The sequence below is a fragment of the Pan paniscus genome, chromosome 11 (genome assembly GCF_029289425.2).
Source record: "Pan paniscus chromosome 11, NHGRI_mPanPan1-v2.0_pri, whole genome shotgun sequence".
In the NCBI taxonomy this organism is placed as follows: domain Eukaryota; kingdom Metazoa; phylum Chordata; class Mammalia; order Primates; family Hominidae; genus Pan; species Pan paniscus.
Window position 1 is genome coordinate 42,700,644 of NC_073260.2, and position 26,630 is coordinate 42,727,273.

General features: G+C 40.4%; 1 protein-coding gene across 1 annotated transcript in view; it reads right to left on the reverse strand.

Annotated features, from left to right (window-relative positions):
- The window catches only part of LOC100980132 (E3 ubiquitin-protein ligase makorin-1-like), a 64,393-nt gene that overhangs the window by 18,988 nt on the left and 18,775 nt on the right, over positions 1-26,630 (reverse strand). Inside the window, exon 6 of the mRNA XM_063594286.1 lies at positions 22,022-22,137. The gene's annotated coding sequence lies outside the window, so the exon portion shown is untranslated. The remainder of the gene's footprint in view (positions 1-22,021; positions 22,138-26,630) is intronic.

Sequence of the window (26,630 nt, forward strand, 5' to 3'; positions counted from 1 at the left end):
AGAGACTCTGGAGGAGCTGATTTTCTGTCTGCCCACCCACTAAGGGCCTTCAAGCTAATAAAGATAGAAAACAAGGCAGGAATTTTTGTCTGTTTTATTCACAGTGTATCTCAAACACATGAAGCAGTCCCTCTTTGTATTAGGCACTCAGAAATACTTGCTGAAGGTACAGTTATCAAACTGAAATCTGAGCATTTTTCCTTTTGATGTTCCAAGTTATCTTTTGGGTGATTAATTTATTATAAATAGGTAAAATATTGCTATAAGTTCCCTATTCACGGGTATTTTATAAATTTTTAAAACTTCTTAATCTTCAGAAGTGTACAGAACTGTTCTTCAGATCTTTGTCAACCAAAACATGTATTTTCAATAAATTGAGATTCCCAGTTCAAAGTTATGTCTACACATTTAATCAGTTTATTAGTATTGTAGAGTATAACCTTTTTTTTTTTTTCTGCTTTGCTTCCACACAAATACTTTGTAAGTACCAGTCTAAGCAATTTTGCAAAACAATAATGTAAAATCCTATTTCCAAGATCAACCAGATGGGCATGCAAAGAAAATCTGGGGATCATCACTTTAATCCAATTTAACAGTAGTTCCCCTCATTTTTACTCTCCAAATAATCCTTCTCACAGTTCAAAAGAGAAGTTTTTTGTTACATTCAGATATCTTTGCCCTTGGAGAGATATGTTACCCTGAAAGAAGGGGTATAACACCTTCATGTGACTTCCTGCCTCTATGTTTGTCTTCTCTGATACCTTGTCATATTAAATGTCTTCCCAGAACCCCAGAAGAAATAGTATCTTCTGTCCTTGTACTAGGGTAGCCTTTTATAATGGGAGAGAAATTTGTTTTCTTGTCAGATTGCACAGTCTTCAAGTACCAACAGCCTGCCTGGCCAACTGGCTATTTTAGTGATCTTCCAGTATCCTAAGGAGCACTGACAGAACTGTATAACTAGCTTACACATCAGCTGACTGACCCATTGATACTTAAACTAGGAAACTGGTTGGCCTGATTTCTTGGCAAAAGACATCTGCCAAAATAAATTTGACTAATCAGATATGCTGGGACTGAGTGACAGGTTCAGGATAGGTAATGTCATCGCTAACTAATGAAGCCTTCCTATCCTCATTTAGTTCCTTATTCATCAGATGTCTCCAATGCATACATGCCCAACCAATAATCCCTCAAATGGCAAGGGTGAAGAGGCTATGCTCTTTAAAAAAAAAAATTTAATGAGCCAAAAGGATTAAGATGACGACAACCTTGTATATACCTTCAGCATACCTAATTATGGTTTACTTCTCTCTTACTTGATGTTCAGATGCACTAAATTAAATGCTCCAAACCAACATACCAATCTCTCAGTCCTCACTGGAGCCAACTAGTGATCAGTCTTTTTCCCCTTTGCCTCATTGATGTAACCTGCCTGACATCTGTGGCATGAATCTGCAAGCCATGCCCTAATCCATTTTACACCAAGTAAGTTGTACCCTCAGGAATCCCTTATTTCCTTAGAAACATGCAATATTCTTTAGAATATGACAGTTGTTAACCATCATATTCCTAATCCCTCCGTTAATGGTAACAATCCTTGCCCCGAAGTCATTTACTGCCTCTCTTACCAACTTTGATCTTATCTTTTACCACTTTCCTAGTGTCTCTGTCACTTTGTATTGCCTTGTCAACTAATGACTTGTAACTGCCTTCTCTCTGGACAATGTGGGCTTTAAGGACAGGTCATGATTTAATAAGAAAAAGGAGGAGGTATCACAACAATCACATTTGAAAAATACAAATTGTAAAAGCAATCCACTTTGATAGCTCTTAGTGGACTTCAACTCCCCTCTTTCAATAGTGAGTGAAACAATAGATAAGAAAGAAGGTCAAAAGGAAATAGAGGATCTGAACTAAACCATAAACCGGTTATACCTTACCTAACATCTATACAGAACACTTCACCGAACACCTCCTGCATACAAATTCTTCTCAAGTGTATATGAAACATTGTCTAGGATAGACCATGATGTTAGAGCACAAAACAAGCCTAAATGAGTTTTAAAGGTTAAAGTAATATAAAGTACCTCCTGGGGCCGGGCACAGTGGCACACACCTGTAATTCCAGCACCTTGAGAGGCCCAGGCAGGAGGATCTTGAGCCCAGGAGTTTGAGATCAGCCTGGGCAACATGGCAAAACCCTGTCTCCAAAAGATACAAAAATTCAGCCGAGCATGGTGGCATGAACCTGTAGACCTAGCAACTCAGGAAACTGAGGTAGGAGGATCATTTGAGTCTGGGAGGTTGAGGCTGCAGTGGCACAAGATTGTGTCACTGCACTCCAGCCTGGGTGACGAAGTGAGACCTTATTTCAAAAAAAAAAAGTATCTTCTCTGATCAAAACAGAATGAAAACAGAAGTCAGTAAGAGAAGAAAACTTGAAAAACTAAAAAACACGAGAATGTGGAAATCAAATGACACATTTTTAAAAAATTAAAAGATTAAAGAAAAAATTACAAAGGAAATTAGAAAATACTTTGAGATGAATGAAAATGAAAATCTACCACAATGTATGAATGTAGCTAAAGCAGTGCTTAGGGAGAAACTTATAGCTGAAAACACTTACATTAAATAGATCAATAACCTAACTATATATTTTAAGGAACTCTTGATAAATAAGTGCAAACTTAAACCAAAGATAGCAGAAGGAAAGAAAGAAGAAGAGAGATAAACAAAATAGAGAATAGAAAAACAGTAGAACAAAACAAAATTGGTTCTTTGAAATTAACAAAATTGACAGACCTTTAGATAGCCTGACCAAGAAAAAAAGGACTCAAATTACTAAATCAGAAATGAAAGTGAGAACATTACTACCAACCTTTCACAAATAGGCTTATAAATAAAAAGGAAGTTGGAGAACTCACACTTCCTCAATTTTAAAACTCATTACAAAGCTAATCAACACAGTGTGATACTGACATAAGAACAGACATATAGATCCATGAAATAGAATTGAAAACCCCATACATCTATGCTCCATTGATTTTTGACAAGAGTGGCAAGACATTTCGATGAATAAACGAGTCTTTTCAACAAATGGTGCTGGTACAACAACTGGGTATCCATGTGCAAGAGTGAAATAGACCCCTACCCAACACCATATATAACAATTAATTCAAAATAGATCAAAGACCTAAATATAAGAGCTAAAACTATGAAACTCTGAGAGGAAAACATAGGGATAAATCTTTTTTGAGACAGGGTCTTACTCTGTCACCTAGGCTGGAGTGCAGTGGCACAATCTTAGCTCACTACAGCCTCAACCTCCTGGGCTTAGGTGATCATTCCACCTTAGCCTCCCAAGTATCTGGGACTACAGGTGTGTATCACCACACCTGGCTAATTTTTGTACTTTTTTTGTAGTGATGGTGTTTTGCCACGTTGCCCGGGGTTGTCTTGAACTCCTGGGCACAAGTGATCCTCCTACCTTGGCCTCCCAAAGTGCTGGGACTGCAGACGTGAGCCACTGTGCCTGGCTAGGAATAAATTTTTTACATTGGGTTTGACAATCATTTTTTAGATATGGCCCTAAGAACACAATCAGGAACAACAAAAAATTGATAAATTGAACTTCATCAAAGTTAAAACTTGTGTGCAGCAAAGGACACTCTAAGGGAAGCAGAAAGACAACCCAATGAATGGGAGGAAAAATTTTCAAATAATATATTTGATAGGGGTCTGGTATCCATAATATATAAAGAATTCTAAAGACAATCCAGTTCAAAAATGGGCGAAGACTTTAATAGACATTTTTCTAGAAAAGATAACAAATAGCCTACAAGCACATCAAAAGATGCTTAATTACATTAGTTATTAAGGAAATGCAAATTAAATCCACAATGACATTCTACTTCACACCCACTATGATGGTTGTGATTTTTTTAAAAAATAGAGGCTGAGTACAGTGGCTCATGCCTGTAATCCCAGCACTTTGGGAGGCTGAGGCAGGCGGATCATGAGGTCAGGAGATCAAGAACATCCTGGCCAACATGGTGAAACCCCGTCAACTAAAAATACAAAACTTAGCTGGGTTTGGTGGTGCACACCTGTAGTTCCAACTACTCAGGAGCCTGAGGCAAGAGAATCACTGGAACCCAGGAGGCAGAGGTTGCAGTGAGCCAAGATTGTGCCACTGCACTCCAGCCTGGCGACAGAGTGAGCCTCCATCTCTAAATAAATAAATAAATAAATAACAACTGTTGGCAAAGATGTGGAGAATTTGAAACCCTCATACATTGCTGGTAGGAATATTAAATGGTGCAGTCACTCTGGAAAATAGTTTGTCTGCTCCTCAACATGTTAATCATATAATTACCTTATGAGCCAGCAGTTCCACTCCTATGTGTATATTCAAAAGAACTGAAAATGTGAGTTCAAACAAAAACTTGTATATGAATGCCATAGCAACATTATTCACATATATAATAACCAGAAAGTGGAAACAAGCCAAAGGCCCATCAACAGATGAATGAATAAAGAGAATGTGGTCTAATCCATTCATAAAATGGGATATTATTTAGCCATGAAAAGTAATGAAGTACAACTGATATGTACCACAACACAGATGAACCTAAAAACATGTTAACTGAAAGAAATCAAACATTAAAGGTAGTCTTCAAAGCAAAGGATATTTCCAGGGTGGAGAGTTATATTGCATCATTATAGAAAAGCTCCATGCACCAAGAAGACAAAAATCCTATGTGCACAAAACGATAGAGCATCGATATACATGGAACCAAAACTTACAGAATTAGGAGAAATAGAAAAGTCTACTAACATAGTTGGTGAATTCAATATGCCTCTCTCAACAATTGATGGAACCACCACACAGGAAATTGGCAAATATATAAAAGAATTCCATCACTCAGCTGAAGATAATATACATTTATAGAACACTCCACCCAACAACTGCAGAATATACATTCATTTCAAGTACACATGGAGAATTCAACAAGTTAGATCATATAATGTGTCATAAGGCAAACTGTAAATTTTTAAATATCGATATCATGCAGACTATGTCCTCTGACTATAATGGAATCAAACTAGAAATAAGTAACAAAAAGATTTTTTTTAATGTAAGCACATAGAAAGTAAACAGCATACTTTTAAAGCATGCTTTTAAATATTCCACAGGACAAATAGGAAGTTGCAAAGAAAACTAAAAAGTAATGTGAAGGAATAAAAAGATAAAACCTTGTCAAAATTCGTGCCATGGGCCGGGTGGCTCACGCCTGTAATCCCAGCACTTTGGGAGGCCAAGGCGGGTGGATCACGAGGTCAGGAGATCGAGACCATCCTGGCTAACATGGAGAAACCCCCTCTCCACTAAAAATACAAAAAATCAGCCGGGCGTGGTGGCGGGTGCCTGTAGTCCCAGCTACTCAGGAGGCTGAGGCAGGAGAATGGCGTGAACCCAGGAGGCGGAGCTTGCAGTGAGCTGAGATGGTGCCACTGCACTCCAGCCTGGGCGACAGAGTGAGATTCTGTCTCAAAAAAAAAAAAAAACATTGTGCCATGGAGCCAAAGCAGTGCTGTGGGGGAAATTTATACCACTAGATGTTTACATGAGAAAATAAAGGTCTCAAATCAGTAGTCCAAGCTCACACCTCAGGAAACACAGTAGAGCAAAATAAACCCAAAGCCAGCAGAAGGAAAGAAATAGTTAACATAACCACAGGATTCAATCACATTAAAAACAGAAAAACAATAGAGAAAAATCCATGAAACTTGAGTTGATCCTTTGTAAAGATCAATAAAATTGATGAAACTCTACTATGATGGGAAAAAAAAGACACAAATTACCAATGTGAGGAATGAAAGAGGTGATATCACTACAGACTCCACAGACATTAAAAGGATAATAGGAACAGCACAAAAACTGTGCACATAAATTTGACAATTTAGGTGAAACTGACCAATATTCAGGTCAATACCTCAAAGCCACAACTTACCAAAATTCACCCAAAATAAAACAGATAATTTGAACTTTTTAAAACCATTAAATAAATAAAATTTGTAGTAAAAACATTCCAGGAAAGAAATGTTCAGGCCCAGTTTATTTCCATGGAGAATTCTCACAGATTTACAGAATTAATATCAATTCTACACAAACTCAGAATTGAAGAGGGAATACTTTACTACTCCTTTCATGAGGCCTGTATTAATTTCATACATGTAATAAAGATAAGAAAAGAAAGAAAACTAAAGACATATCTCTTTTTCATGCATGTGAAAAAAAATCCTCGAAAAAATTTTAAACAGTAACACAACAAACAATTCAATTCGAAAATGGGAAAAAGACATGAGTAGTCTCTGTTTTGTCAATGAAGATATACCAACGTGTGTTACATTTCCCACCGTGTATATTATGTTTCGGCATTTTAAAAGAATCCCTTCAGCCTGGGGAGTGACTGCCTCTCCCAAGTCTAGCTAACTCTTAGAGACAGCAAAGGGCCCAACCAGGTGCATGCTTTTGATATGCAAACTAATCAATCCAGAGCCATACCTCCTCTCTCTGGCCTGTATATCCCAGAAGACAATATTCCTCAACCTTAATCATCCAGGGCCAGGTACCAGGCAACTAAGGGACCACTCCTTTAGTTGAGAGCCCACCAGAATTATTCAACCTACCTAATCTTAAACTGTTTACCCTGCCTTGCCTTGTCTTTTCCATGGAAACCCCAATAAAGACTCCAGTCTCAGCTTTCCCCTTGCTCCTGTCTTCTGCCACCTGACCAAACCTGGTATTCCTCCCATGGCCCTGTGTAGCATGCTATGCCTCTTTTCTAGGGGAACTGTCAGTTACATTAAACTTTTCTTTCAATGGCATTGACCTTTATATGCCATCACTCAGTCACCACATAAGTAAGACCTGGGCACAGAATGCAATGGCAAATAAATGAAATGACATTCAACATGATTTGAAATTAAGGAACTACAAATTAAAACCACAATGAGGTACCTATTAAGATGGCTAAAATTTAGAATGTTGACACTAACAAGTATTGACAAAGATACAGAACTAGATCTCTTATATACTGGTGATAGAATTAAAAATGGCACGGCTACAAAAATACTTTTGCAGTTTCTTACAAAATTAAACATACATGTACCATACTACCAAGCAATCCTACTTGTGGGCATTTATCCTAGAGAAATGAAGTTACGTTCACACAAAAACTTGAACACAAATGTTATGTGATTTATGTGTAATAGCTAAAAACTGGAAACTCAAATGTCCTTCAGTGGGTGAATATAAACACATTGTGGTGCATCCATATTGTGGAATACTACGTAGCAATAAAAATGAACAAACTATTGACATACACAACAATTTCCATGGCTCTACACAATTTCCATGGCTCTCAAGGGAATTATGTTATGTGAAAGGTTACATATTTCATGACTATTTATATAACATTCAAGAAAGGACATAGAGATGGAAACCCGATTAGTGGTTGTAAGAACTGGGGGGTGAGGGAGGGAATGCCACGATAATGGGCATGGCCATAGACTGACCTAAGGGGAGAGAGTTGACATCTCCTGAGCCTGGAGCTCACTGCAAGCCAGAGATTCTAGAGCTCGCCTCCTTCCTGGGGCCAATGGGGAGTGACATGGAGAGAAAGAGCCATCCCCTGGGGCTGTACAGAGGAGGCCCCGCACATCTCCTAATATTGGGGGACACTGTTCTGTCCTGGCTCTGGTACCTTGGCTCATACTGGTATCATTCAAAAGTAAACCTTTACTGGCCCAGCGTGGAGGCTCAATCCTGTAATCTTAGCACTTTGGGAGGCCAAGACAGGTGGATCACTTGAGGTCAGGAGTTCAAGACCAGCCTGCCCAACATGGTAACACCCCGTCTCTACTAAAAATACAAATATTAGCTGGGCACAGTGGTGCATGCCTGTAATCCCAGCTACTTGGGAGGCTGAGGTACGAGAATTGCTTGAACCCGGGAGGTGGAGGTTGCAGTGAGCCAAGATCATGCCAGTGCACTCCAGCCTGGGTGACAGAGCGAGACTCTGTCTCAAAAAAAAAAAAAAAAAAGTAAACCTTTCCTGACTTTTTTTTTTTTTTGAGACGGTCTCACTTTGTCACCCAGGCTGGAGTGTAGTGGCATTATCATGAGTTACTGTAGCCTCGACCTCCCAGGCCCATGCGATCCTCCTGCCTCAGCCTCCTGAGTAGCTTGGGACTACAGGCACATGCTACCATGCCCAACTAGTTTTTTTTTTACTTTTTTATAGAGACAGGGTTTCCCTATATTGCCCAGATGGTCTCAAACTGCTGGGCTTGAGTGATTCTGCCACTTGGGCCTCCGTAAGTGCTGGGATTACAGGCATGAGCCATCACACCAGGCCTAATATCTTTAAACATAATAAAACAGCTGCTTCAAAACCCATGTTTTCTCATTACAACATTTAGGTCATCTCGGGCCTTTTCCGTTGGTAGGCTTTTTACCTCTTGATTTTGGGTCACATTATTCTGCTTAATATGTCAGGCATCTGAATTATGTTAGACATTACAGATAAAATATTGTAGAGATTCTAGATGTATTTATTTCCTAGGGCTGCTGCAACATATTACCACAAACTTTGTGGCTTGAAGAAACAGAAATTTATTCTATTACAGTTCTGGAGACCAGAAGTCAAAAATCAAGGCCACACTCTGAAGGATCTAAGGAAGAATACTTCCTTTCTTCTCCCAGATTATTGTGGTCCTGGCATTCCTTGGTTTGCAAGCACATCACTCCAATCTCAGCCTCTGTCTTCACACTGTCTTCTCTGTGTCCTAGTGTGTCCTTGTCTATTTCTTGTAAGAAAACTCTCATTGGATTTAGGGTCTGCCCTAATCCAGGATACGCTCATTTCAGTCATTATCCTAATTACATCTGCAAACACCCTATTTCACTAAGATCATGTTCAGAGGTTGTAGGTAGACATGAACTTTGTAGGGATACAATTCAACTCACTACCCTGGATAATGCTGACTTCCATTATAGGATGTTGACTGTTTTGCCAAACCAAGTAATTGAATTACATGTGGATGCTTCTGGCCCTGTCAGGCTTTGTTTAATCTTTTGTCGCTGTGCATCTAATATGGTCTTAAACATAACTTTAGAGCATGGTCCTTTCTGTAGGGTATCACTTGACAAACTTTGTATGTAAGGAGTCATAAATATTTTAGATTGCATGGAAAAAGAGACAAATGAAGGCTATTACATAGGTCCTTATATAAAAGGAGAAAAAGAACTTACACAAAATTGTTATTCATGAAATTTGAAGTTTAATTAAAAGGTGCAAGTTTTGGTAGTATAGGTCTACTAATGAGAATGGAATTCTACATTTTGTTGAATGCAATTCAGAGTTAGCATGTGTCCCATTTATCAAAATCAGTTCAAATGTTCACCTGTTAATGATGATCGGTAATGAGATTTTATATATTTCATCTTTTGAAAATGTTTCTCCACTGTGGGAGGCTGAAGCGAGAGGATCACTTGAGCCCAGGAGTTTGAGACCAGGCTGGGCAACATAATGAGACCTCATCTCTACAAAAACTTTAGAAAATTAGCCAGGCACGATGGTGAGTGCCCGTGGTCCCAGATACTCTGGAGGCTGAGGTGGGAGGATTGCTTAAGCCTGGAAGTCCAGGCTGCAGTGAGCCATGATCGCAGTGAGCAATGTCAGTGCAGTGACAGAGTGAGACCTGGCTCAAAAAAAAAAAAAGTCTCTCCATACAAATACATACTGCCAAGTACTGATTCTTGGCATACAATTCTATTTAAGGCTATTTTGCGCTAGGAAGGTATTGACAGAATTGTATCTGATTGTCCTCTGCACATCAGCTCTTCAACATGTATTACACTGCAGATCAATCGCTTCCAATTAAACATTAGGTGGCAGCACCTCAAAATTTAATGCTTTTGAAGTATGGAAATTTCCTTTTTATTTGCATCAAACTTCTCCCAAAATGCTGCTAGAATAGTAGTTTCAGCTTCTAAAGCATGGGAATGGAGATCTCTCTTCTTGCTGTAATTTTTTAAGAGACAGGGTCTTGCTATGTTACACAGGCTGTACTCAAAACTCTTTTGCTCCAGTGATCCTCCCACCTCAGCACCCCCAAGTAGCTGGGACCCCAGGCAAGTGCCATCACACCCAGATCTTGTAATTTTTGACAACACAAGAGTGTACACAGCAGGTTGACGTTACTTGCGATTCAAACATTAGTTGCTGGAATGACTTCACCACCATATCTAAATTTCACATATAAGTGCTATTTTGCCTTGTAACTTCAAGCTGAATTCAGAAAGATTATCAAACCTATGGCATTCACAGTTTATTAATAGTGCTTTAGGGCAGATTTTCTCATGCAGAAAAATTTCAGTCTTGGCTATAAGCTTTAAAAATTCACAATAAGTGTTTACCACTGCTAAGTCATTGATCAGCTATGTGACAGGACAAGACAAAACATTCAAATTCATGGATCTCATCAGAGTTAAGTCAATGAGACCAGCAGTTTTACTGTTACACTACTCACTCAGTAAGACATGACAGACTGAAATATTTTCAGCAATGTTCCTGTTGATGAACGATATAATGAATAACCATAGGTCTTCAACACCTTATATTTTCACAAGCTCTGTAAATTTGCCCAACTAAGCTTTTTTCTGTTCCACATATTTTTACCACCATCAGTTGAAACACATCTTAGCAATTCCACCTCAGGTTGCACTAAGTGTTTTCACAACTTCTCTTTAAAATATTCTCACCTGTAGTTGTTCCATTCAAACTATTAATAGAGATTAATTCTTCACTCACTTCAAACAACACATCAAATAAATAGCAACAGAGCAGTATTGGTAACAATTGTGGGCTCAACAACAGCTAAGGAAGACCACTTAAATCATTCATACTGTTTCTTAATTGACTGTTAAATGTTGCTTCTACTCTCCTCAAGCAAGTGTTCTCACCAAAAGGAAAAGAATCTTTAAAAAGTTTATTTCTTCTAGAAATACCTCTTCACCTGCTGCAATCAAACACAACATTGCTAAACAGCTTTCTTTGCTTAGCTAACACACTGCTATACAAAACATTCACATATATACACACCTAGAATGCAATCTTATACACAAATGAACTCATTATTAACTAGAAGTCATAGACCAATACCTACCTAAGTCATTTTCTCACAGATTATTCTCAAAGGTTCACTTTCTTTAGCCACACAGGATGGTGCTATATCAAGATCCTCATATCCTACTTGAGACTGAAGAATTTCTGCCCTGAAATTATCATCCTGTGGTAAGGAAGGCCACCAGCAAGAACAGAGCTGGTAGACTGCCCTGGGCCAGTCTCTGGAAGACTTTGATCAAGCCTTGCTCTTCACAGGCACTGAGAGCAATCTTTGGAACCTGAGTCCAAACAGAAGAATAGGTCTCTAGGTGCTGCTCAAGAGTCAGCCAGACACTCTTAACTTGTTGCATAGCACTCTGACCCCTGAGATGGCAATATCATACATCGGAGTGGCTGTGAAATGGAACATGGGGGTTGAACATAATAAATATAAGTTTCTTGGAGGTCACTTCTGAGCAGCAGATGAAAATTGTAGTAGTCCATTCTCACACTGCTGAGACTGGGTAATTTATAAAGGAAAGAAGTTTAATTGACTCACAGTTTTGCAAGGGAGGTCTCAGGAAACTTACAATCATGGTGGAAGGGGAATCAAACACGTCCTTCTAATTACATGGTGGCAGGAAAGAGAAGAATGAGAGCCAAGTGAAGAGGGAAGCCCCTATAAGACCATCAGATCTTGGCCAGGCGCGGTGACTCACACCTGTAATCCCAGCACTTTGGGAGGCCGAGGCAGGCAAATCACTTCAGGTCAGGAGTTTGAGACCAGCGTGGCCAACATGGTGGAACTCTGTCTCTACTAAAAATACAAAAATGAGCCGGGCATGGTGGCACAAGCCTGTAGTCCCAGCTACTCAGGAGGCTGAGGCGGGAGAATCGCTTGAACCCAGGAGGCAGAGGCTGCAGTGAGCTGAGATCATGCCACTGCATGGGTGACAGAGCAAGACACTGTCTCAAAAAAATAAATAAAAATTTTTAAAAATAATAAAACCATCAGATCTTGTGAGAACTTATGAGAATAGCATGGGCGAAACTGCCCCCATGATTCAATCATCTCCCACTGGATCCCTCTCACCGCACATGGGGATTATGGGAACTACAATTCAAGATGAAATGTGGGTGTGGACACAGCCAAACCATATAAAAAAATTATAGGTAATAGGTAACTAAGTTATTAAATATTTAGAAATTTTGAAAACAGCTATGCACCATCTTCCCAGAAACCTGCACATATAACAGAAAGTTATCCATGAGCTTCCTAGGGGTCTCTCCTGAGCAAAAGTTCTTGACAATTTTGCATCATTAGAGTAGCAATCATTTTGAAAATGTGACAAAAACCATGAATCTTCACGACAGAAGTATGCGCACACCCACCTACAGCCATAAATTTGAATATCTCAGGCAGCTAATGAACTCCCTGTAGCTCATTTATGGGACTCAAGTTAGCAGTGGGCTGCAGGTGGTTCTGAATGTTTACTGCCTAGTTACCTGACACTAAAAACTGTGCTCAAGAGGGCAGAGTAAGGGGCTCCACAATGCAGAGGAGCCTAAACTGATAAAGAAGCAAGCAGCTATTTATCCTGGCAACACTCCCTAAGTTCCCTCCATCTATGTGGTTACACAGCTGGGTTGTCTGTCACTCTGTCAGGTCACATATGGTTGATAATAGTTAGACACTTATTCACTTAGTCAACTAGACAGGCAGCTAAGACACAGTATCATTCTTTCAAACAACAGACAGGAAAGAAAAAGGTGTGCTGGGTGAGTGCTGAAGCGTGAAAATGCTCCTCATCTGCAGAGTCACCACACGCAGCAGTGTGGAAACCCTGCGGAAACAGGCTGCCTATGTGCCTGTAGTGACATAAGGAGCCTAAAGAAGGAGGTGAGCAGGAAATCTAATTCCTCCAGGGTCTCCAGGTGATCCTACCATTTGTTGGAACAAAAGTTTAGACACAGGTAAAAAAGATCTATAAAGCAGAGGGGGGGGGGAAAGGAGCATTAAAAACATTTAGGGCCCGGAAAACATTCCCTAGTGGGTGATGTGGTACTGGGTGGGGAGTATTCTCTGGACATTGGTCAGCACAGAGGGAAACTAGGAAAGGCCTGAGCCTCATATGGCTAGACTGTGTCTCTGGGTTTCCACGGAAGGAATCTAGGCCAGTGCGTTGAATTGGTTATACCTATGGGCACCTGATTGAGACAAAATTAAATGAAATTCTAATCACAATCTTAAAGGATTTCTTAAGAGGGGCTTAGAATTCTAAACATTGTAAGGAAAAATCAAAATTATCAAAACAAGTACAAGAATGGTTTGGTAAAAGCAAAAAGATACCAGAAACATGACAAAAGGACACAGGAACAATTTAAACGCCCCACGGGCTTCGCCTCAGATGATTTGAGAATAAAAAACAAACAACCATACTAGCTAAGCATTATAACCCACTGAATACAGAGAAGCTGAATCTATACAGACATAAATAAAAATAAATAATAAATGCTGGAAAAAAGAAAACTATTTTCTATACCATGATAAACACGTGAGGAATAATGGAACTAAAAATAACAGGTTTTTGCGACTGTGGTAATAAGTGACTTGGGCAATGATCAGGAGTAAACACTAAAAATAATGAGTAGTGACTTCAGGATTGAGAGGATACATGCATAGCCTGAACTTATCTCCTCACAAGATTTTTCTTCTAATTTTGTTAGATACAAGGTCTTGCTTTGTCACCCAGACTAGACTGCAGTGCCACCATCATAGCTCACTGCATCCTCGAACTCCTGAGCTCAAGCGCCTGTAATCCCAGCTACTCAGGAGGCTGAGGCAGGAAAATTGCTTGAACCTGGGAGGCAGAGGTTGTAGTGAGCTGAGATCGGCCACTGCACTCCAGCCTGGGTGACAGAGGGAGACTGTCTCAAAAAAAAAAAGAAAAGAAAAGAAAAAAGAAAAGAAATCTCAACACTTCTGTTACTTCTGCTGTATGTCTACAAAAGGTAGATAACCTAAATGTAATCATAAGGCAACATCAGACAAATCCTGTCATTTACCAGATGAGTAATGAAGAGTTGTGGGCAATAGCTAATGATCAGTCAGGAGGTTGTCAGGGGTTTCTCCCATGAGGCTTTTGATATCGTTTGGGCGTCTGCCTCCTTCAAATCTCATGTTGAAATTTGATCCCCAATGTTGGAGGTGGGGTCTAGTGGGAGGTGTCTGGGTCATGGGGGTGGATCCCTCGTGATCAACTTGATGAGTGAGTTCTCACTCTATTAGGCTGCACAAGATCTGATTGTCAAAAAGATCCCGGCACCTCCCTTCTCTCTCTCTTTCCTCGTCTTTCCAAGTGAAGCCTGCTACCCCTCTTCCCCTTCTGTCATAGGTGGAAGCAACCTGAGTCCCTCACCAGAAGAAGATGCTGGTGCCATGCTTCTTGTACAGCCTGCAGAACCATGAGTCAAATCAACCTTTTATCTTTATAAATTACCCGGCCTCAGGTATTCCTTTATAGCAATGCAAATGGACTAAGACACATATCAACTTCACGCTTTTCAAGGAAGTCATATTCTTAGCTTGTATCAAGCTGAGGGATGTCTAGGATATGTCAGTAACAAGTAGACCCAAACTTATAACAGCTCAGCAGAGAACAAGTTTGTTTATTCCTCATAAAAGGCTGCCAGAGAAGTAAGATGAGGAAACTGTTCCACACAGTGATTCTTGAACCTTGGCTCCTTCCATATGGTATTTTTCATCTCTAGTATAGGAACAAGGAGAGCAAAAAAACATATAGAATGAAGATATCTCTCATAGGACTTGTTTTACCACTGAAATCCACATTCCACTACCCCATATAGATGGAAGAGTGGTTGTTGGCCTAGGGACAAAAGGAAATAGTTCTTGGTGAACACACAAGAATATGCAAAGACACAAGTAGGTGCCATAGGGGTCTCTTTTATTTACTTTATATATATATATATCACATTGTGTGGCTGCATTCTGGAAGAAGGATTTCCCACATCCATTACCTTCATATGATTTATTTGGTCTGGTTGACATACTATGAGGTCTCTACTGCTGCATACATTTTCTTTGAGATGGAGTCTTGCTGTGTCACCCAGGCTGGAGTGCAGTGGCACAATCTCAGCTCACTGCAACCTCTGTCTCCTGGGCTCAAGCAATTCTTCCTGCCTCAGCCTCTTGAGTAGCTGGGATTACAGGCACCCACCACCAAACCTGGCTAATTTTTGTATTTTTAATAGAGACAGGATTTCACTATGTTGGCCAGGCTGGTCTTGAACTCCTGACCTCAGGTAAACCACCCGCCTCAGCCTCCCAAAGCACTGGGATTACAGGCATGAGCCACTGCACCCAGCCTGTATACATTTTCTGTTGCACTGAGAAAGGTGGGTTTGAGCTGAGATTACCATACATTTATTACATTCTAGGTTTTCTCCATTGTTTAAATTCTCTGCTCAATGACGTTCAATCAAGGACAGAAAGCATCCATCTTTTCATTTCTTTCTCAGGATTCCTCCATAGTGTAAGTTTATAAGGGTTTAGTTCATATAGGATATTTTCTATATTAATTACCTTCATAGCGTTTCTTTCCTGGGTGAATTATCTGACTCCAATACGGACTAAGCTTATACTTAGTGGCTACAAGACTATCCACATGCAATACATTTCAAGGCTTTCCCTCCAGTGAAAGTTCTCTTATGTTGGCTGGGCATAGTGGCTCACATCTGTAATCCCAACACTTTGTGAGGCTGAGGTAGGAGGATCCCTTGAGCCCAGGAGTTTGAGACCAGCCTGGGCAACATAGTGAGACTCTAAGAAAAACATTTTGTAAAAATTACCCAGGCATGGTGGTATGCACCTGAAACCCCAGCTGCTCAGGAGACTGAGTGAGGCAGGAGGATCACTTGAGCCTCAAAGGTTGAGGCTACAGTGAGCCATGATTGCATCACTGCACTGCAGCCTGGAAGAAGAGCAAGACGCTGTCTCAAAACAAAAAGTTATATGTTTAGTGAGAAACTTCCACGTTCATTTGGTAAATAGGTTTTCATCCCCTGTCTGAGTTCTGCAGTCTTTTCTTAGCTCTGACTTGTGGCTGAAAGTTGTCCTACATTCATCACCTTTATAGAATTCCTCCCATGAGTTCTCTGATGTTCTTGGAAGTGTGATTTCTGCCTAAAAGTACTCCAAGATCCATGACACTGGCAGGCCCATTCACATGTGTAAGTTCTCTGATACAGTGCAAGGTTTAATGTGTGGCTGAAAGCTTTTCCACACTCATTATGTTTATAAATTTAATCCCAGTGAGTTTTCTGATACTTTTCATGGTTTTACTTCTGGTAGAAATCTTCCCTACTCCATCATATTTATAGGATTTCTTCATTGTGGGATTTATCTGATGGCTTTTTACACCTGAAAACTCTTTGAAAAATTTCCCACATTGATCACATTTATAGGATTTCTGATCTTTGTGAGTTCTCTGATGCACTCTAAGGCCTGATTTCTAGTTGAAAGCTTTACCACATTCATTATTCAGAGGGTTTCTTCCCTGTGTGAATTCTCTGATGTATAAGGTTTGACTTCCTACAGAAAGACTTCCCACATTCAGTACATTCAAAGGGTCCTCCTCTGAGTGTGTTCTCTGATGTACTCTAAGAGATTATTTTCAGGGAAAATTGTCCCACATTCATTACATTCATAGGTTTTCTCAACTTTGTGACTTATTTGATGTATAAGGAATGATCTCCTAGAGAAGAATTTTTGACATTGAAGATACAAATAGGACTTCTCCTTTATGTGAGTTCTCTGATGTATATTGAAGGTCGACTGAGAACTGAGTTTCCCTGCATGTGTTATTATGACAGGATGTCTTCAATGTGTAAGTTTTCTGATGATGTACTGTAAGGGCTTAAATGTGGCTGATGTTTTTCCCAAACTCAAAACGTTTCACCCCTGTGAGAGCTCTCTGATATTCTCTGAAGAGTACTTTTCAACTGAAAGTTGAAAAGAAAAAAAAGAAAGGAAGAATTCTTTGTATTGATCTATCATGTAAAAATTCTGGTGTATACCTGACTGTCACCCTGCTGCTAGCCATACTTCATTAACAAATTAAACAAAAATTAAAGAAAAGAAAAGAAATAATTAAAAAATCAAGTAAGGGTCAGAAAAACAACACAGGAAGCTGGGCACGGTGGCTCATGCCTGTAATCCCAGCATTCTGGGAGGCCAAGTTTTTTTTTTTTTAATGATAGTGTTGGGGCTCAGAAAATAATACCCCAAAGGACTGAGCAGCAGCCTCAGAATCAAAATTTCTCTTTCTCTTGCCCTGTGTTTCTTCCCCATCATTCTCCTCCAAGGCAAGCCACAGAAACTCGAATTCCTCTTCCCCAAGGCAAGTCATAGAAACTATTAATGCAACCCTTTTCCACAGAGCTAGCCATAAAACCTAAATATATTACTCTAATTTTCCCCCATTTCTGTGTAAGACCTGGCTATGAAGAAAATCTCTCATCTACCTTGTTTGATAATAGGTCATAAACCCTCCATTCCAGAAAGGATCCTACTCATACCTGGGAGAAATTAATGCCATTCAGAGAGGCCAAGAAGAATCTGAACCACACAGGCCTGCTGGGTTTCCTCACTCAGTCTATTAACACTGGCTTATAACCATTTTTGTCCAGTCACACTTCTACATGGCTGTCCCTGCTTCATTGAACCCAAGCATAAAACCAGATCGTTTCCCCTGTAACTCTGAGTCTTCATTCTGAAGGCTCCCATGTCACGTAAAACTATGACCAAATAAATTATATTTTTCTCTTTTTAACCCATCTTTTATTATGGAGTGTCAGCCATGACTCTTATGAGGAGGGGAAAGGCATCACACCTTTCTGTCCCAAAAATAGTAAGGAAATTATGAACAATTTCATACCATTAAACCTAAATAATTCAGATGCAACTGAAAAATTCCTTGAAAAACACAAATTACCAAACCTCATTTAAAAAATAGATAATATTCAAAAGTTTACTCAAAATAGACCAAATACCTAAAGGTAAGAGCTAAAAGTATAAAATTCTTGGAAGAAAGCAGGAAAAAATCTTCATGACGTTAGATTTGGCAGTGATTTCCTGGATATGAAGCCAAAAAGAAGTGGCAACAAAAGAAAAATAGGTAAGTTGGACTTTGTCAAAATTAGAAACTTCTGCTGGGCCCAGTGGCACATGCGTGTACTCCCAGCTGCTCAGGAAGCTGAGGCAGGAGGATCGCTTGAGCCCAGGAGTCTGAGGCTAAGGTGCACAGTGATCGTGCCTGTGAATAGCTAGTGCACTCCAGCCTGGGCAACAAAGTGAGACTCTGTCAGACAGGAGAGGGGAGGGGAGGGGAGGGGAGGCGAGGGGAGGGGAGACTCTGTCAAAGAGGAGGGGAGGGGAGGGAAGGGGAGGCGAGGGGAGGGGAGACTGTCAAAGAGGAGGGGAGGGGAAGGGAGAGGAGGGGAAAGGAGGGGAAGGGAAGGGAGGGGAGGGGAGGGGAAAAGAAACTTCAGTACACTATTGAACAGTGAAGAGGTAACCTGTAGGATAAAAAAATTGCAAATCATATCTGATAAGGGATTAATATTCACAAGATATGAAGAACTCCTACAACTCAACAACAAAGAACAAACAACTCAATTCAAAAAGGTAAGAATCTTCTCCAAAGATATACAAATGGCCAGTAACACAGGAAAAGATGCTCAACATCACTAATAATTAGGGAAATGCACATCAAAACCACAATGAGATACCACTTCATACTTACTGGGTAACTGTTATCAAAATATCAGAAAAAAGGTATCAGTGAAAACACGGAGAAACTGAACCCTTATGCATGGTACGTGATGGCAGGAATATAAAATGATACTGCCATTGTGGCTAACAGAATAGTGATCCCTCAAAATTAAAAAGCATTGAATTGTCTGGGTTTGGTAGCTCATGCCTGTAATCCCAGCACTTTGGGAGGCCGAGGCAGGTGGATCACCTGAGGTCAGGAGTTCGAGACCAGCCTGGCCAACATGGTGAAACCCTGCCTCTAACAAAATATGAAAATTAGCTGGGCGTGGTGGCAGGCACCTGTAATCCCAGCACTTTGGGAGGCCAAGGTGGGTAGATCACCTGAGGTCAGGAGTTTGAGATCAGCCTGGCCAACATGACAAAACCCAGTCTCTACTAAAAATACAAATATTAGCTGGGTGTGGTGGCAGGCGCCTGTAATCCCAGCTACTCAGGAGACTGAGGCAGGAGAATCACTTGCACCCCGGGAGGCAGAGGTTGCAGTGAGCCAAGATCACGCCACTGCACTCCAGCCTGGATGACAGAGGGAGACTCCTTCTCAGGGGAAAAAAAAAAAAAATGCAATGAATTGCTATCACTTCTGAATATATACACAAAAGAAATCAGGCACGTGAACAGATACTCGTACAACAATGTTCATAGCAGCGTTAATCACAATACCCAAAAGGTGGTATCAACCCAAGCATCAACCAGTGGATGAGTGGATACACAAAATGTGGTACAAACATACAATGTAGTATTTTTCAGCCTCAAAAAGGAAGAAAATTCTGACACATGCTAAACACGGTTGAATTTTAAAGACATTATGCTAAGTGGAATAAGCCAGACACAAAAGGATAGGTATTGTATGATTCCAATTATATGTGATACATAAAGTAGTCAAATTCATAGAGACAGAAAGTAGAACCAGTGGTTAACAGGGGCTGGGGAAAAGGAGGAATGGGGAGTTAGTGTTTAACGGGTAGTTTCAGTTGGAGAACATGAAAAAGTTCCAGAGCTACATGGGAGTGGTGGCTGTATAACAGTACAAATGTAGCTAATGCCACAAAACTGTAGAGTTAAAATGGTAAATTTCAGGCCAGACACAGTGGCTCACACCTGTAATCCTACTACTTTGGGAGGTCGAGATGGGAGGATTCCTTGAGCTCAGCAGTTCGAGACCAGCTTGGGCAACATAGGGAGACCCCACCTTTATAAAAAAGAATAAATTGGCCGGGCGCAGTGGCTCATGCCTGTAATCCCAGCACTTCGGGAGGCCGAGGCGGGTGGATCATGAGGTCAGGAGATCGAGACCATCCTGGCTAACACAGTGAAACCCATCTCTACTAAAAATACAAAAAAAATTAGCGGGGCGTGGTGGCAGGTGCCTGTAGTCCCAGCTACTCAGGAGGCTGAGACGGAAGAATGGCGTGAACCCGGGAGGTGGAGCTTGCAGTGAGCCGAGATCGCGCCACTGCAGTCCAGCCTGGGCGACAAGAGCGAGACTCCGTCTCAAAATAAATAAATAAATTAATTAATTAAAAACTTAGCCAAGTATATTGGCACATGCCTGTAGTCCCAGCTACTCAGGAGTCCGAGGTGGGGGAAGATTACTTGAGCCCAGGAGTTCAATTCTGTAGTGAGTCATGATTATACCACTTCACTCCAACCCAGGCAACAGAGCAAGACCCCATCTTGAAGGGAAAAAAAAAATGGTAAATTTTGTTATGTATATTTTACTATAATAAAAAAAGAGATAACCGATGGGTGCAGTGGCTCATGCCTGTAATCCTAGCACTTTGGAAGGCTGAAGCGGGAGGATCACTTGAACATGGGATGTTGAGGTTGCAGTGAGCCATGATCACACCATTACAATCACACTCCAGCCTGGGCAACAGAGCCAGAACCTGTCTCAAAAAAAAAAAAAAAAAGACAACCCAAATAGTATTATGACTAATAAAGAAATTATACTTTTTTTTTTAAAGACAGGGTCTTGTTGTGTTACTCAGGCTGGAGTGCAATGGTACGATCTCAGCTCGCTGCAAACTCTGCTATCTGTGATCAAGCGATCCTCCCACCTCAGCCTCTTGAGTAGCTTGGATTATAGATGTCTGCCACCCTGCCCAACTAATTTTTGTATTTTTAGTAGACAAAGGGTTTTGCCATGTTGCCCAGGCTGGTCTTGAACTCCTGGACTCAAGCAATCCACATGCCTTGGCCTCCCAAAGTGCTGGGATTACAGGCATGAGCCACCGTGCCCAGCCAAGAAACCACACTTGAAATAAAAACTCTCCCACAAAGAAAACTGTAGGTCCAGAACGATTCTGGGGTGAATTCTACCAAACATGTAAGGAAGAAATATATCAGTCCTATCCAATCTGTTCTAGAAAATAGTACAAATGGTCAAACTCATTTTACAAACCAGGCATTGCAACAAGAGAGCAAATCAATAAGAAGACAAGGCAAGAAAATCTACAAATATCCTTTATAAATATAGGTGCAAAAGTCCTTAAAATGCTAGTGAGCCATATCCAGCAACATAAAAATAATATAGCACAAACAAGTGAGGTTCATCCCAGGAACTCAAGGTTAGCTGAACGTTCAAAAAACCAATGTAATTCACAATATTAGCTGAATAAAAAAGAAAAACCATATGATTATCTCAGTAGAATCAGAAAAAATATTTGACAAAATTCAATGATGATATTTATCAAAGAATGAAAACAAGATTTCAGCAGACTAGGGAATTTCCACAAACTGATCAGTAGAATCATAAAACATATACAATTAACTTAGTTCACTATATCACAGTGCAGTTTGAATGTTTTCCCTCCAAGATTAGAAACAAGACATGGGGGTGGGCACACTGGCTCATGCCTGTAATCCCAGCACTTTGCGAGGCTGAGGCAGATGGATTACTTGAGGTCCGGAGTTCAAGACCAGCCTGGTCAACATGGCAAAACTCCATCTCTACTAAAAATACAAAATTAGCCAGGCATGGTGGTGGTACCTGTAATCCCAGCTACTCCAGAGGCTGAGGCAGGAGAATCGCTTGAACCAGGAGGCGGAGGTTGCAGTGGCCAAGATGGCACCACCGTACTCCAGCCTGAGCAACACAGTGAGACTCTGTTTAAAAAAAAAAAAAAAAAAACAAAAGAAACAAGACATGGATGTCCTCTGTCACCCCTTGTAGTCAAAGTTATATTGGTAGTCCTAGCCAATTATTAAAGAAAAAAAAAAGACATATAGTTGGGAAAGGAAGAAGTAAATATATCTTTATGTATAGATAATTGTGGGCACAAAACATTCTAGGGAACCTCCAAAATATTTACTAGAATAAATAAAATTAGCAAAGTTATAATGAAACATAATGTGGCCAGGCATGGTGGCTCACACCTGTAATCCCAGCACTTTGGGAGGCCGAGGTGGGTGGACCACCTGAGGTAGGGAGTTTGAGAACAGCCTGGCCAGCATGGTGAAACCCTGTCTCTACTAAACTACAAAAATTAGCTGGGCATGGTGGTGTATGCCTGTAATCCCAGCTACTTGGGAGGCTGAGTCAGGAGAATGGCTTGAACCCAGGAGGCGGAGGTTGCAGTGAGCCGAGATCACACCATAGTCTAGCCTGGGAGACACAGCAAGACTCCGCCTCAAAACAAAATTAAAATTAAACAAAACATAATGTAATATACATAAATCATCTGGAGTTCTACAAACATCCAACAAATAATTAAAAATTAAAATGGTAAAATGCATATTATTTATAATATCAAAATCATGAAACACATGTAACAAAATATGTATAAAACGTATACTGGGCTGGGCATAGTGGCTCACAGCTGTAATCCCAGCACTTTGGGAGGCCGAGGCAGGCCGATAACCTGAGGTCACGAGTTGGAGACCATCCTGGCCAACATGGTGAAACCCCGTATCTACTAAAAATACAAAAATTAGGCGGGCATGGTGGCCCACACCTCTAATCCCAGGTACTCGGGAGGCCGAGATAGGAGAATCGCTTGAACCCGGGAGTCAGAGGTTGCAGTGAGTGGAGATCACGCCATTGCACTCCAGCCTGGGCGACAGAGGGAGACTTCGTGTCAAAAAAAAAAAAAAAAAAAAGTATACTGAAGGCTACAAATCATTGCAAAAAAAAAAGACCTAAATAAAAGGAGGCAAAGGATACATTAATGGATCAGAAGACTTAATATTGTTAAGATGAAAATCCTCCCTCAGACTACCTCAGACTATTATTAAAATTCAAGACAGCTGGGCACCGTGGCTCACGCCTGTAATCCCAGCACTTTGGGAGGCCAAGGCAAACCAATAGCTTGAGGTCAGGAGTTCAAGACCAGCCTGGTCAACATGGGGAAACCCCATCTCTAATAAAAGTACAAAAAAAGTAGCCAAGCGTCGTGGTACACGCCTGTAATCCCAGCTACTTGGAAGGCTGAGACATGAGAATCGCTTGAACCTAGGAGGCAGAGGTTGCAGGGAGGTGGAGATTGCAGTGAGCCAAGATCAAGCCACTGCACTCCAGCCTGGGCAACAAAGCAAGCCTCCATCTCAAAAAAAAAAAAAAAAAAAAAAGATTCAAGACAATCTCAACCAGGATTTCAACAAGTTTTTGAGGAAATTAACAATTCTAAAATTTATGTGGAACAACAAAGAATGGTATAATAATCAAAAGAATTTTTAAATGAAGAGCATACTTAAAAGACCAAAACATTCAATAACTTTCCACAAAGCTACATCATAAGAAAGATGAGTTACAGACATACAAATCCATTAAACAGAATAGAGTCCAGATATAGAACTACCGACATACGGTCAATTTGTTTTTTACAAAGGTGCCATGGCAGTCCAATGGGAAAATAATAATCCTTCCGGCAAATGGTGCCAATATAATTGGACATCAAGATGTAAAAAAATAACCAAAATTTTATTTCACACTACATAGAAAAATTAACTGTAAATGAACCATAGGCCTACATGTAAAACCTAAAATTTCTTCAGGAAAACATAGGATAAAATCTCAGTGGCCTTGGACTAGGCAAAAATTTATTTAAAAGGACACACAAACCATGAAATAGAAAATAAAAAACAATGGCATATTTAAAAACAAATGAAAAACTTTGCTCTTCCGAGACACTATTAAGAAAATAAAGGCCAGGGACAGTGGCTCATGCCTATAATCCCAACACTGGGAGGCTGAGACAGGAGGATCTCTTGAGCCCAGTAGTTCAAGGCTGCAGTGAGCCTTGATCACACCATTGCACTCCAACCTGAGTGACAAAGTGAGACCCTGTTTCAACAACAACACAAAAAAAAAAAAGAAAGAAAGAAAAGAAAAGAAAGAAAGAAAAGAGCAAGCAACCCACAGGGAGAAAACATTAGCAAAATCTTTATCTGATAATGGGCTTGTATCTAGATTATATAAAGAATTCTTTCAACTCAACAAGACAAAAAAAGGGGCTAAATATTTTAACACACTTCTAAAAGTGTGAAACATGAAAAGATGCTCCCCTTCATTAATCATCAGGAAAATACAAATTAAAACCCAATGACACCCACTATAATGTTTCTTTTTTTAAGACAATACAAAATGTTGGTGAGGATGTGGTGCAACTACAACTATCATACATTGCTAACACACAAGCAAACTGGCAGAGCAACACTGGAAACGCTGGCAGTTTCTGACAGTGTTACACATACACTTACCCATAAGACAGATAATACCTTACTCCTAGGTATTTACACAAGACAAATGAAAACAAATGTCAACACAAAGACTTGTACTCAAGTGGCCATAGCAGCTCTACTCATAATACCCCAAAGGGGACAAAACTTACATGCCCATCAACTGGTAATGCATAACAAATTGTGGTATATGCATGCAAAGGAACACTACTCAGGAATGAGAAGAATGATATACACAAAAACACATATGAATCTCAAAAGCATTATGCTAAGTGGAAGCAGGAAGAAAAAAGTGTAAATATAATGTATATAAAATTTCTAAGGCAAAACTATTGTGAAAGAAAACAGATCACTGATTGTGAGGGGCTGAGAGGGCGAATGACTGCAAAGGGCTACAAGGAAATCTTTCGGGGTGACGGAAATATTTTGCCATGATTTTGGTAGTGGTAATCACCTATATACATTTCTGAAATTCATCAAATTGTACACTGAAACTTAATAACTTTTATTTTCTGTTAGTCACACCTCAATACAAGTGATTTAAAAATTAAAAGGGAGGGCCGGGTACAGTGGCTCACACCGGTAATCCCAGCACTTTGGGAGGCTGAGGCTGGTGGATCACAAGGTCAGGAGTTCCAGACCAGCCTGGTCAACATGGTGAAACACCATCCCTACTAAAAATACAAAAACTAGCCAGGTGCGGTGGCACGCACCTGTAGTCCCAGCTACTCAGGAGGCTGAGGCAGGAGAATTGCTTGAACCCAGGAGGCGGAGGTTGCAGTGAGCCGAGATCGTGCCACTGCACTCCAGCCTGGGCGACAGAGCGAGACTCTGTCTCAAAAAAGTATATATACAAAAATACAAAAATTAGCTGGGCATGGTGGCAGCCACCTGTAATTCCAGCTACTAGGGAGGCTGAGGCAGGAGAATCACTTGAACCCAGGAGGTGGAGGTTGCAGTGAGCCAAGATTGCACCATTGCACTCCAGCCTGGGCAACAAGAGCGAAACTCCGTCTCAAAATAAATAAATAAATAAATAAATAAATAAATAAATAAATAAATAAAAAGGAGGTGAGAAAGACAGGAGAAACATAACTGCACTCTGGAGGGAACCCCATGGTAAGCTGTGCTCACCCACTGAGACGAGGTGGCTGTAGTTCTCCAGCACCACGTCTCTGTACAGGGTCCTCTCAACAAGGCCCAGGTGCTGCCACTCCTCCTGGGTGAATTCCACAGTCACATCCTGGAATGACTGACACCTGTAACAGCACATTTCTACACTTGATCTTAGCCAAAAGGCCAAGAAGTGATATGACAGCACATTTCTAATTAATCTGAAGGGTTTAGAAACTGTACTGTGGAAAATCCCTTTGAAAACAAATTTGTATTGTGTTTATTGTTGAGAGTTTAAATGTTATAAAGTACCCTATTATGGCTCTGCCATTGTCTTATACTTTGGGGTACTCATATAATTGGTACAAATATTATTCTCATGCCCTAATGCATGTATATTTATTTATAAATTATATACATAGACTGTCAGCTAATATACTATGGATAAGATTTAGTGTCTCTGTTTTAGATAAAGTTATTTTAGTTAGGCTTTCTGCCACCTTTCCTACACCTTAGTGGCCCATCCTGAGAACTCTCTAGGATATACAAACCTCATCACAGTTCTCTGCTAGGTTAAGAGGGAACCAACAAAGGATGCATGTAAGCCCTGGAAGTATTACACATGATCATACTTGTCTTTCAGAAGCAATATTCCAGAAGAGTGGGAATGTCTTAAGGAGCAAAACAGATGAGAACAATCTAACAGATGACCTACATAGAGGTAAAGCAATGAGGTTCAGACTGGGAAGCTAATCCCTGTGAGAGAAGGGAACAACATTTTTCATTATCATTTTTGTGTGCAATTGTAC